The 13,298-nt window shown below is 42.2% G+C and overlaps 1 long non-coding RNA gene across 1 annotated transcript in view; it reads left to right on the forward strand.

Annotated features, from left to right (window-relative positions):
- The first annotated feature begins 8,417 nt into the window (after window positions 1-8,417).
- LOC124965575 (uncharacterized) overlaps window positions 8,418-13,298 on the forward strand; it is a 37,784-nt gene continuing 32,903 nt past the window's right edge. Inside the window, exon 1 of the long non-coding RNA XR_007105201.1 lies at window positions 8,418-8,709. This is a non-coding gene — a long non-coding RNA (uncharacterized LOC124965575). The remainder of the gene's footprint in view (window positions 8,710-13,298) is intronic.

A 13,298-nucleotide genomic window follows, 5' to 3' on the forward strand; every position in this document is an offset into this window, starting at 1 on the left:
CTTCTGGTTCATTCCTTTTATTCTTCCTTGTCTTTCATTTCCATTTCTGGAATGTTCTACGACATGTCTTCAAGCTCACTTATTCTTTCCTCCTTCAGGTGTTTCCACCTGTCTATTGTGGAGCCCGTCAAAGGCATCCTTCATTTTACAGTTCTGTCTTGATTTTTACCACCTTTTACAATCCTTTCTTAGTGTTTCTCTGCTCACATCACCCATCTGTTCTTGCATATTATCCACATTTTCCATTAGAGTTCTTAGCATATTATAGTTGTTTTAAATCCCATTTGGATGATTTCAACATCTTTTCCATATCTGAGTGTGGTTCTGATGCTCTGTCTCTTCAAACTACGATTTTTGTCTTAATTTTTTTTCCCCCTGAAAACTGGACATGAGGTGCTGAGTTAAAGGAGCTGAGGGAGTTTTTATGTTTGTCTGCATAGGTGTGACTGTTGCGTTGCTCTAGCTTTCAGAGGTTAAAGGTTCCTCTGGTATCCTTGTTTTTGTCTCCCCTGTGCATTTGGGTTTCCCTGGAGACTCTTAAAATAGGACTGAGCAGAGAGATTCCTCGCAGGGTATTCCTCTATTTTAACAGGAGCTCTGTGGATGGGAGTGGGAGGAGAGGAAGCATCCTATCACCCACTGTTAGGTTTCAGCCCCTTAATGAGTCTGTGTTCCCTGGGCACCTCCTTAGAAGGGACCGGGACTGGGCATTTCCTTCCCCAAGGTGGAAGGTTAGAGGGGGTGACAGCTGTGTGTTCTCATCCCTCCAGGAAGTTCCCTCTGATAAATCCTCAGTTAGGGAAAAGAGTTTCTTTTGAGAGCAGACCATGCAAAGAAGATCAGAATGTTCATGGTGTATTTTAAAACGACTGCCTTCCCCTCCCCCGCCCTGTCCTAGGAATGAGGTGATTTTCCCCTGGTTTTGCCATCAGAACCTGGCTCCTGGGGTAACGCTCATGAGAGCCTGCCTCTTGGGCAAGTCCCAGTTTCCCTGTAATTTTTAACTCTCAGACTTGTCCACACTAAACCTCCAGCAAGTTTTTAAGTATGGTATAGTGGTTTAAGTCTCCCCCACCCTGCCCCCATTATTGGTTTTTGTGGATTTCGGCTCCTGGGTTTCTGCTCTATTAAGCAGTAAGTAAGAGCAGTCCTGTGACTTCAATTCTCCAATGGATCTAAGAATAGTTCCTGATTTTCAGTTTCTTTTTGTGAAGATAACAGTAATGGTTTCCAAGCTCCTTATACCCAGGACTAGGAGGCAAAGGTCCTCTCCTTTGCTTTGGAAGGGCAGTTCTGATGGACAAAGACTTCCTTCGTGGTTTTCAGTCTTTTAAGTTTCAATACTTTGCATCACTTCAATATCTTCAAGCCTGTATGATTTCTGATAATAAACTCGCTGTCATCCTTTTTGAGGATCCCTTGTACAGGATGAGTCAGTTCTCTTTTGTGGCTTTCAATATTTTAAGTTATTTACTCTTCATAGTTTGATTATATCTTGGGTAAAATCTTAGTTTATCCTACTTGGATCTTACTGAGCTTCTTGGATATATTTTGTGATACTGGGGATTGAACCCAGGGCTTTTTACATACTAGGCAAGTACCCTAACTCTGAGCTGCATCCCCAGCCCTTTATTGTATTTTTAAAATTTTGAGTCAGGGTCTTGCTAAGTTGTCCAGCTTCACTTCAAACTTGCAATCCTCTTGCCTCGGCTTCTTGAGTATCTGGGATTCCAGGTGTGTGCCATCATGTCCATTAAGCTTCCTGGATATGTATTCCTGACTTCCCTCAAATTTGGGAAAATTTCAACTATTACTTCTTCCAATATTCTTTCTGCCTTTTCTCTCTCTTCATCCTGGGAATCTCAGGATGCATGTCAGTATGCTTGGTGTTGTCCCAAAGCTGCTGAGGTTTTGTTAATTTTCTTCATTCTTTTTTCTCTCTGTTTCTTAGATTGGATATTCTTAGTTGTCTTATCTCAAGTTCATCGATTTTTTTCTTCTGCCAGCTTAATCTATAGTTGAACCTTTGTAGTGAATTTCTTATTTATATACTTTCAGCTTCACAATTTTCAGTTAATTTTAAAACAATCTATATTTCTTCACTGATATCCTGTAGGTGACATCATTCTAGTGCTAGCCTTCAACTTTAAAAAAAAAATTTTTTTTTAGTTGTAGATGGAACACAGTACCTTTATTTATTTATTTATTTATTTTTTTATATGATGCTGAGAATCAAACCCAGTGCTTCACACATGCCAGTTGAGTCCTCTACCACTGAGCCACAACCCCAGCTCCAGCCTTTAACTTTTTAAAAACAGTTTTCCCCTTCCCTCTTTGAGCATATTTAAAATAGCTGATTGGAAGGCTCTGTCTAATAAGTTCAGAACTATTTCAGAATTCCTACTGATTGCTTTCTCTCCCTGGGTATGGCTCATACTTTCTTATTTCTTCGCATGCTCTGTAAACTTTTTTGAAGCCTAGTCATTTTATGTATTTCAGTTGGAAATTCTGGATTTACCTCCTCCCCAGGTTTTTTGTTGTTGCTCCTTGTGGTAGTAGTTGGTTGTGTGGTGACTTTTCTAAACTTATTTTCCTCAACTCTATGTTCTAGTCCTATGTAGTCACTGCAGTATCTTAAATGACTGGGACCAAAATACCTTCTGTTTTTTGCTAGTGTGTATGTGTATGGGTGTGTGTACACATTGAATACTCAACCAGTTTACAACTATGACTTAGCTTTCACTTTCTCCCTTTGCAGAGCCTCAAGGTCAGTCAGAAGTTAGAGTTTACAACATTCAGAGGGCTGGGAGGTAGCTCAGTGGTAGAGCACCTTCCTAGCATGCTCGAGGGCCTGGGTTCAATCCCCAGCACTACAAAAACAAAAAAATAAATTAATAACACATTCAAGTCTTTCCTGAGCATGTGGTTAGACATCCATAGGCATTCTTGTGGCTCTCTAGATTGTCAGAAATATGTGGGAGCTTTTCCAAGTTCATGATCCCCAAAGTTCCTCATTTCCTGGCCTTTCCTCCCACGCTTGTGGCTTAGTCTGTTGTGTGCTATTATTCATTGCCTCATGCAGCAGTGACTCAAATATCTACCTGTAAAGGTTTTGACAAATAGTCCTAGGGTACCAGCTCTACCCCTAGTTCAGGATTTATTTCACAGGCAGGAGAAATAAATCCAAGCCTTTTGAACATGTCTTCTAGGCAACCACCAGAGAGATTAAGTAATGTCAGTTCTTTGACAACAAGGTCCATTCCAATCCCTCTGGTATTTGTACTGGAATGCAGGTTGCTATTTTCAGGGCTACTGCTCAACCCGGTTGCAGGAGATGGGATAAGGTAAGTTAAAATGCCAAAATGCACCAATTTTTACCTACTTGGTATTAAAAAAAAAAAATTTGTTGCTGTGGATTGAAAAAAAAAAAAAAGCCAAAATGCTCACTCTTCTTACTTCTTTAGATTCAATATATGTTCTGAATAAGTAAGCGCTCCACAGGTTATGGCAAGATTTGGGGTCATTTACAAAGTTCTGAAAAGGGCAATTCTGCCTTTTTTCCCTTTCCATTGCTTTCAGGTGGACTGGTGGAGGCTGCCCCAGCTGCCATTTTGCTGTCACCACTCAGGAGTGAGTTTCCTGAGGACGTAGATCTTGTGCTTTGCTTAGTACTCGTTGAGCAAACTATTGGTCACATAATAGGTTTCGTTCAACATTTTGCACATGATTAGATGCATTAGTCAGCGAGCCTTGAAAACCGAGGCAGCTGAGTTTGAACTCATCTTTGCGAAGCGTGGCCCTTCAGGGAGGAGGTGTGGCGTCTTGAGCATGCGCAGCTTAAAGGAGTTTTACATGGAATACGTTCATGGGATGTGGGAAGGAAACTGGGGCAGAGGGAACACTTAATGCTTCACGTGGGCACAGGTGTGTTCATCCCCTGTATCCTTTTTTTTTATATATTCTTCAAAAGTATCATTTTTAAAAAATAATTTTAAACTTGTTTTAATTAGTTATACATGACAGTAGACTGCACTGTGATACATCATATATAATGAAGTATAATTTCTCATTCTTCTGGTTATACATGATGTAGAATCTCACTGGTCATATAGTTATATATATCTGTATATGTACATAGGGTAATAATGTCTGATTCATTCCACTCTACTTCCTATCCCCATACCCCTCTGCTCCCTTCGGTCCCCTCTACTTAATCTATGCACCTCTACTCTTCCCTAGCCCCCAACTCCATTGTGAATTATCATCTGCATATCAGAGAAAACATTCCACTTTTAGTTTTTTGGGATTGGCTTATTTCACTTGGCGTGGTAGTCTCCAGCTCCATCCATTTACTGGAAAATGCCATAATTTCATTCTTCTTTAAGGTTGAATACTATTTCTTTGTGTGTATTTACCACATTTTCTTTATCTGTTCATCTGTTGAAGGGTACCTAGGTTGGTTTCATAGTTTAGCTATTGTGAATTGAGCTGCTATAAACATTATGTGGCTGCATCACTGTAATATGCTGATTTTTAAGTCCTTCGGGTATAAACCGAGAAGTGAGATAGTTGGGTCAAATGGTGGTTCCATTCCAAGTTTTCTGAGGAATCTCCATACTGCTTTCCATGGTGGTTGCACCAATTTGCATTCCCATTAGCAATGTATGAGTGTACCTTTCTCCCCACATCCTCACCAACATTTATTGTTGCTTGTATTCTTGATAATTGCCATTCTAACTGGAGTGAGATGAAATCTTAGAGTAGTTTTGATCTGCATTTCTCTAATTGCTAGAGATGTTGAACATTTTTTCTTATATTTGCTGATCGACTGTATTTCTTCTGTGAAGTGTCTGTTCAGTTCCTTAACCCATTTATTGATTGGGTTATTTGTTTTCTTGGTGTTAAGTTTTTTGAGTCCACCATCTTTATTCTTGACAGCAGTGTGGGATTGCTGTCTGCAGGTCGGTCTGTGGCTCATTTCTGCCTGAGGGCTTCTCTTTCATGCCTGTCTCCTTAGTTGTCTCTACAGTAGATGTTTATGGGTAAATAGATTTTTTTAAAATGGCTTTTTCTCGAGGTATAATTTATACACCACAACATTTGCTATTTTAAGTATAAAATTAGTGATTTTTATGATTTTTATGGAGAGGTTTAACTATCCTCACAGGACAATTTTAGAACCTTCCCATTGCCTCCTGCCCATCTGCACTCCCTCCTGAGCACCCCTTTCCTCTAGTCCCTAGAAACCATTATTCTACTTTCTATGCTCATGGAGTTTAGGTTTTGTGTCACTGAGGTAACTCAAGTACAGCTCCATGTCTCTTCTCAGGTAGAACGACAGATGCCACATCCACCTTCCACTTGTGTTCTTCTGCCACAACAGCTTGGAAATCTCAGCTGAACCTTCTCAATGAGGATTCCTGGTAAAGAGTCACCCCCTAGGCAACCAACATACATAATGAATTAGCTCATGTCCTCTCCCTCCACAGTGGTACCAGGTGTGAAGCATTCTTGGTAAATATTAGAAAGCACTCAAATCTCTGTAGGCTGATTCTTCTCTGGAACTCTGGCTGAGAAAGGCAGTAATGAGAAAGCTTTGGGAGCAGAATCAACTTTTCTGAACTGGCCCTGTATTCAACAGATAGTTATTTACCTCCTCTCATGCCAGGTGCTCTGTGTCAGGTACTGTGTGGGAGGCTAAGGATGTAGGATTTTTACCTGGGGAGGCTAATAGCCTTGCACTGGTTGCTAATGACAGGTTTGCTCACCACACCATCAGAGAGCAGGAGAAAGGATTTCTAGGAGGCAGGAAGGACTCTTGAACTCTTCTTTAGAAGTCTCACAAAGATGAGAGCAGCCCCAGAACATTAAACTGACTGCATGCTACTCTAGGTAGACATTTTCCTAAATCTGTAACTTCTGGGGAAGAACATTAAATTTTTTCCCTCCCTGGTACATATTTTTATGGAAGCCAATGATCAGCCCTCTGGTGACCAGGAGAGGTGGTGAGTTAGAAGGAGTCTCATCTTCAGAGGTCTTGATGCCACTCAGGAGGCCAGCTTCCAGATAACCACCATGCTTCTTGGCAAGCTGTTGGAAGCACCAATGCATTTAACAAAACACACAACTTAGGGAAAATTAGGAAAATAAATTTGTGTAATAGGAAATAACCTCCAGCACATGTGAAAATACATTCCAAATACCGCAAGGCATTAATCAAACATACAGGTGGCATCTGGGCTTCTCCATTATTTATTTATTGATTTTTTATGTGGTGCTGAGAATCGAACCCAGTGCCTCACACATGCGAGGCAAGTGCTCTGCCACTGAGCTACAACCCCAGCCCCCGGGCTTCTCCATTAGTGGTTGTTCTTCTTTCATTCTATTTTCCATCAGCTCTCCTAAGTTTAAGAAAAATTCAGGGAACAAAAGCTTAAAATTGAGAAAATGCTGTTGAATGTTTGTGTCTGTATGAATTAATGATAGTAGAATGAATCAGACATTATCAGCCCATGTACATATGTAACTATATGACTGGGGGAACTCTATATCCTGTGTAACCAGAAGAATGAGAAATTATACCTCATTATATATGATGTATCAAAGTGCATTATACAAACAAAAAGAGTTAAAAAAAGATTTGGCCTAATTTAATTTTAGTGGCGGGAGCTCTTGTTCTGGGTAGGGAGAAGGGGCACTAGTTGACAAGGACTCGTCTGAAGGTCAGCGAGGAGGATCCTGCAGAAAATTCTCAAGCGGTAGGAGCCCTCTTCTCGTCTCCTTCCGGCTGGCCATTCTTCATTCTCTTCCACAGGCAACTTTATTTTGGAGTCTTATTTCCTCCTGTCATGGGGAAGCAGAGGGGAAAAAATCCAGTCTCAATAACAGCACCATTGTTTGGTGTGACAGAGATAGCTCTTTTGCCTTATTTTTTTCTCACCAAAATAGAGATGGTAATATGTTCTCTGTTCATACCACAATTTTCCCATGAAAATTGAATGAACTAATAAATATAAAGGATAATTAATTGCATGGCCCAAGGATCGTATATTCTGTTTTTCCCTGGGCCACATGAGATGATGAATTTCTTATGGTGGTCAGCCTCCATGGTCGTCCTAGATGATCCCACATCCTGGATTCCTGCCCTTGTATGGTACCTTCCGGATTGTTCTCTGCCACTGATAGAATATGGAAGGAATGGTGACAAATCATTTTTATTTTTTGAGAGGGAGGTACTGAGGATTGAACTCAGGGGCACTTGACCAGTGAGTCACATCCCTAGCCCTATTTTGCATTTTATTTAGAGATGGGGTCTTGCTGGGTGCTTAGTGCCTTGCTGTGGCTGAGGCTGGCTTTAAACTTGAGATCCTCCTGCCTCAGCCTCCTGAGCTGCTGGGATTATAGACATGTGCAACTGTGCCTGGTGACATCATTTTTGAGATCAGGATATTAAAGACACTTCTGCCTGTCTCTGTCACTTATTCCGTGATAAACCAGTGGTCACTTGGTTAAAGGCCCCATGGAGAAGCCCCAGTGGCCGTGGCAATAAGCTGGGTCGTGTGGCTGATCCCTGGAAGCAGATCTTCCTGCCCAGTCAAGCCTTCCCACAGCTGCACTGAGGACCACTGGGCTGTAACCTCATGAGCCCCTGAGTCCCTGAGAGCCAGCTAAGTCACTCCAGGATTTCTGAAGGTTTGTGGCTTCATACATTTGTTGATTTCAGCTGCTAAGTGTCGGGTAATACATGATGCAACCATAGGCGAGGAATGCATTCCCCAAGATCAAAAATATATGTATTGTCCCATGACATTTTCTCAGTGCTGGTCACATGGAGGATACTTAGTTCAACAAATATTTGAAAAACAAAAGTGAAAGTGAAAGAAGGAGTGACAAGTGTGATACACACGGGCACACGTGTCACGTACCTGGGTGAGCTTGGCTGTCTGTCTGGCCTAGGTGACCAGAAGGCACCACAGAAGTTTTTAATTCAGCTTCCATGACTTGATAACAAATGTCCTTCAGGTATGACAACCTAAACAAGCTCTGCCTTCTTCCCTCCTTCCTCTCTTTCTCTCTCTAAATCACCGAACCGTTTGACTTTGGTATCGATGAAGCACAAAAAGCTGTACATTGATGAATTTGGAACTAAATATATACTAGCAAAACCATCTCACCATCAATCAGCTTCTCTTTGTGGATGCAATTCTCTCTGGTTTTTGCAAACTTTCAGAGTGACAACCCCAGAAACTCACACGTGAAAAGGCTGATTTCACAACCAGGAGGAGGGGTCAGGTACCTTTCAAAGTAAATGTCCACGACCTCTTGTCTCTATCCCGGCCTTGCATGTGAGTTATTCAGTGCCCTGGTGTATTGTATGGCATTTCAGGAATCTGACCTTACACCCCGTCGGGAGCTGGCTGAGGCAGCTATCTCTGTGTCTGGTGCTCAAGCTTGAAGTTCACAGGGAGGGCAGCTGGAAGGGAAGAAGGTTATAAAATGGGAGAGAACAAGAAGAAGCCGGAACCCACAATTGCAAGATGGAGCCTGCAAGAAGAGACTGAAACTCAGCTTCCTTCTTACTGCTCCCGTCCTTGATGGTGTGCCCTACGGAAGCTGGGGCGTTCATGGAACAGAAGTCAGAGACTGAAGGAGGATTCCAGGAAGGGTAGACCAGCAGCATGCCTGGCTGGCCTGGAGGTGCAGCCGTGGGTAAGGGGTGCATGTGAGCTACAGTTACTTCTCTTTTCTTTCCTAATACTGAACGGGAACCTCTCTGTGGCCTGCTCTCCACAGAAACGTCTAAGAAGGGAATTGTGGGAATGTACTTCAGCCTTCCCAAGAGAACATTTTACAAAGCCACCACACCTAGCTCCAAATAGATTGTATCAGACAAGCCTACATAAAATGAGACCATTTAAAACATTTATTTGTCTGAATTGTCCTGGAAGAGTGATTCTCAAAAGTTTTTGTTCTCAGTCCTTTTTTATGTTCTTAAAAATGACTGAAGACCCCAAAGAGGTTCTGTTTATATTGATTATGGCTATTTTTTGTTTTGGTTTTTATTAGTGCATATTAGTTATACAGAATAGGGTCTCCTTGTGGCATATTGATACATGCATATAAAGTACTTTGTTATTGATATTTATTATTTTAGAAATTACAGCCAACAAATCTAAGAATATTTGCCTATTAGTTTATTTGAAAATAATAACAAAGCATTACATGTTAATATAAATACCATTTTTATAAAAATAACTAGATTTTCCAAAATAAAAAATGTTTAGTGTTATGGGTTGGATGTCAGGTGTCCCCCAAGATCTCATGTGTGAGACAATGCAAGAATTTTCAGAGGCGAAATGATTAGGTTATGAGAGGGGTAATCTAATCTTTGGATTAGTCCACCAGTATGAATTAACTGATGGTAACAAAAGGCAGGTAGGGTGTGGTCGGGGGAGCTGGTCACGGGGTGTGCCTTTGGGTTTGTATTTTGATCCTGGTGAGTGAAGCTTTCTCCGCATCCTTGTTGCCACAGCTGAGCTTCTTTCCTCTGCCTCATCTTTTCTCTATGATGTTCTGCCTGACCTTGGGCCCAGAAAAATGGAGTCGATCAATCATGTACTGAACCTCTGAAACCACCAGCCTCCTTTGTGTTGTTTTTGTTGGGTCTTTGGTTCACCGTGATGAAAAAGCCAACTAAAAAACACTTAGTGTGAACCATGACGTGATTTTACATTTTTCAAATACCTTTGATACTTACCTTACTAAAGTGCAGCTGGAAGCTCATATCTGTGAGATATGTGCGTTCTGTGCTCAGTCTGTTCTAATATTACTCATCATGTAGCCTCTGGAAAAGTCACTGTCGACCCGTAATAGGACAAGGGAAGGGGGAAACAGCCTTTTAGCGTTATCATGAAAGTACTTTTGCTTTCACAAATCCCTTGAAAGGATCCTGGGGACCCTCAGGCCTCTCTGGACCACACTTTGAGAACCACAGTGCTGGAGAAAAACCCATTGTTCTCTAATTTTTGTGAAGCACTGCGGTGGCGGGAGGTGGGAAGTACATTTTGGAAGTGATAGTTCCAAACCTCTGAGAGAAAGTAGTACAGACCTGTGACTCTCCACAAGTGAAGCATGGGGACAGTGACCCGAAGGCTTAAGCCCAAGAAGCATGCCAACTGCTCCAGGATCAAGTACTTCAGTATTTCTCCCTACGATCCCCAAACGTCACAATAATATTGTACTTCATGTTGTCCCTGCAGATACAAATAGTAAGAGATCTTTAAAAATGGAAAGAGAGAGGGTTGCAGAAAGAGCAGGGATGCAAGAAAGAGGAAGAGGGAACTCAGGTGCTTGCGTGGGAGCCTGCGGTGGGGTTACCAGTGTGGACTCATCAGTGGTCACCTTAGGAGCAGTCTCACCAGGCTCTGGGACCTGTTTGCATGAATTGCTTGAAGTTGCACATGGTGGCTGAACAGTTCCTGGGTGGGAGAAGTGAGCTCACTGGGGGCATTTACACATTCTCAACACTCTGCTTATCTCCATTCTCGCAGGAGAGCATGGAATCAAATTATTGAACCATTTGTTTATCATTGAGTTTTCCATGTGGCTTAAAATTTTTTACACTATGTTTTTTCCAAGCAGTACATATAACCCAGAGTCTTGCACATGCTAAGCACGTGTTCTACCATGGAGCTACATCTTTGGTGAGTATTTCTTTTTTAAATTGATTTCAAGGAAAAACATCCTTCTCCCAGAAAATATGAATATCTTTATCATAAAGAAGCTAACTACTGCTCAAGCTAATACAGGCAGTCCTTGATGAATGACAGTTTGACTTAGGATTTTTTTTTTCTTTATGATGATGCATTCAGTAGAAACTAGACTTCAGATTTTGAATTTTGATCTGTTCCTGGGCTAGGGATATGTGGTACAATCTTCTGTTGTGCTGCTGGACAGTATCAGTGAGTGATTGGCAGCTGCCAGTCACCAGAAGATCACCAGGGGAAACGAGTGCTCTGCAGTACATGGCGTTGCTACTGTTTTTTGGACACTGTGCTTTATGGTTTCGTAGTCCATCATGCCTACCATGCTGACCTGTGTCCTACACCCATCTATTCATCCAGTCTTTCCCTTTCAGGACAATAGTTGTTAAATGAATTTTGATCTGGAACATCCCCCAAAAGTGCATGGGTCAAAGACTGGGTATCCAGGGTGGTGTAATTGGGGATTGGTGGGACTTTTAGGAGACAAGGCTTGACGGGAGGTCTTTGGGTCACTGGGGATAGGCTCTTGAAGGGGATCCTGGAATCCGGTGCCTTCCTCTTCCTCCTTTCATTTTGCAATGTGGAGCGTGGTCTTCTGCCACGTGCTCCTTCCGTGAAGTGCTTCTCAGGCACAAAGCAAGGGGGTCAACCAACCCATGGGACAGAAGCCTCCAAAACTGAGCCAAAATAAGCCTTTCTAAGTTGACTGACCTCAGGTATTTGTTGCAAGGAAGGAAAGCTGACTGACAATATTCAAAGAATTAAATGAGGTATTCAGCACTTGATAATGAAATAAGCTTTGTGGAGATGATTTTGCCCAATGGTAGGCTCAGGTAAACATCTGAGTTTTTAAGACAGGTGTATTAAGTGCATTTCGACATATTGTCAACTTACAATCATGAGTTGGGGAGCGTGTGTAATATAAATTCCAACAATATCATTTTTATTTATTTATCTTTTTTGAGACAAAATCTCACTAAGTTGCTGGGGCTGGCCTCAAACTTGTGATCCTCCTGCCTAAGCCTCCTGAGTTGCTGGTGTTACAGGCGTGCGCCACCACACCAGCTACAATATTCTTTTTCTAAATCAAAGCCTTTATTTGGAATTGGAGTCCACTAAAAGATCAACTTTTTTATTTTATTTTTTTCTCTAGCATTGGGCCCTGGCCCAGTTTTTAGAAATATTTTGGAAACGCACCAGCTTGTCATACAAACTGTGTGGACTTTATTTGGACATTGCAACTATTTTTATGATCACTACTCTTTCACTGAATCTTCATGAAATGAAAATAATATCACGGTCAGTGTTTTCCTTAAAATAAACTTTTAAAAGGCAATATGATTTTTGCTTCAATTAAAATTAAAATTATGATCATTTTTTATATCTTTTTTTCTGATTTTAAATGTGTCACATATATTTATTGTATTAAAATTGGGCATATAAGACACTTAAAAAGTCACCTGTAAGCCTACTACCACCTAAACATAACCGTATACATCCTTCTGATCACTTTATAATCCTGTCTATCTATCTCTCATCTATCTTAGTCAGCTTTTGTGTTGCTGTGGCCAAAATTCTTGACAAGAACAATTTAGATGAAGAAATGTTTTCTTGGGGCTCGTGGTCCCAGAGGTCTCAGTTCATAGACAGCCGATTACTTTGCTTTGGGCCCAAGCAGAGACAGCACATTGTGAGGGAAGGGCTAGCAGAGGAAAGCTGCTCCGCTCACAGTGGGCTCAGGAAGCGACCACAGGGAAGATGCCCCCTTCCAGGGCACACCCCATGACTCACCTCCTCCAGCAACGCCCCACCTGTCCACAGTTACCACCCATTTAGTCCAAACTAGGACACACTGATTAGGTTACGACCCTCCTTATCTAACCATTTCACCTCTGAATATTCCTGCATTAACAGAAACTTTTGGGGCACACTCCATATTCAAACCATAACAATATCTGTTTCTCTATACATGGATGTATATATAAACAGACTTTTAAACAAATCAAGTGTTACATAAAATTTCCTGTAGTGCTGGGGATGGAACCTAGGGCCATGTGCCTGCTAGGCAAGCACTCTGCCACCGAGCCACACCTCCAGCCTCCAAGCCACAGTCTTGAGGAGCATAGGGCATTCGTTTTGAGCATCTCCATGAGCTGAAATCTCCCTTGTTTGGCAGGAGAAGCGGGCTGGTGTCCCGGTGTGGTGATTTGGTTTGGGGAGTGACTGACTCTGCATGCACCAGCCTCTGAGGTCTCCTTGCAGGTAGAGTCGGAGAGCCTAGAGGCCAAGTGGACCTGAGTGCTGCTGTGTCAGGGGGCCACAGTGTCAGGTGGGGTGGGTGTTAGGTGTCACCGAGTCTCAGCTGAGTGGAGACACCGCCCACCTCAGTGGCTGGCCTGGCAGTGAGGAGGGCTGTCACTCAGCCTCAGGAAGGTGGGGGCTTGAGAGCATGATGTGGCAGGAAGGAGGGGCCAGTGCTGAAGAAATGCTCAGGAAACTAGTTGGGGGGGGTGGAGAAAGAAGGGAAAGAGCACG

Source organism: Sciurus carolinensis, chromosome 15, assembly GCF_902686445.1.
Source record: "Sciurus carolinensis chromosome 15, mSciCar1.2, whole genome shotgun sequence".
Lineage (NCBI taxonomy): Eukaryota > Metazoa > Chordata > Mammalia > Rodentia > Sciuridae > Sciurus > Sciurus carolinensis.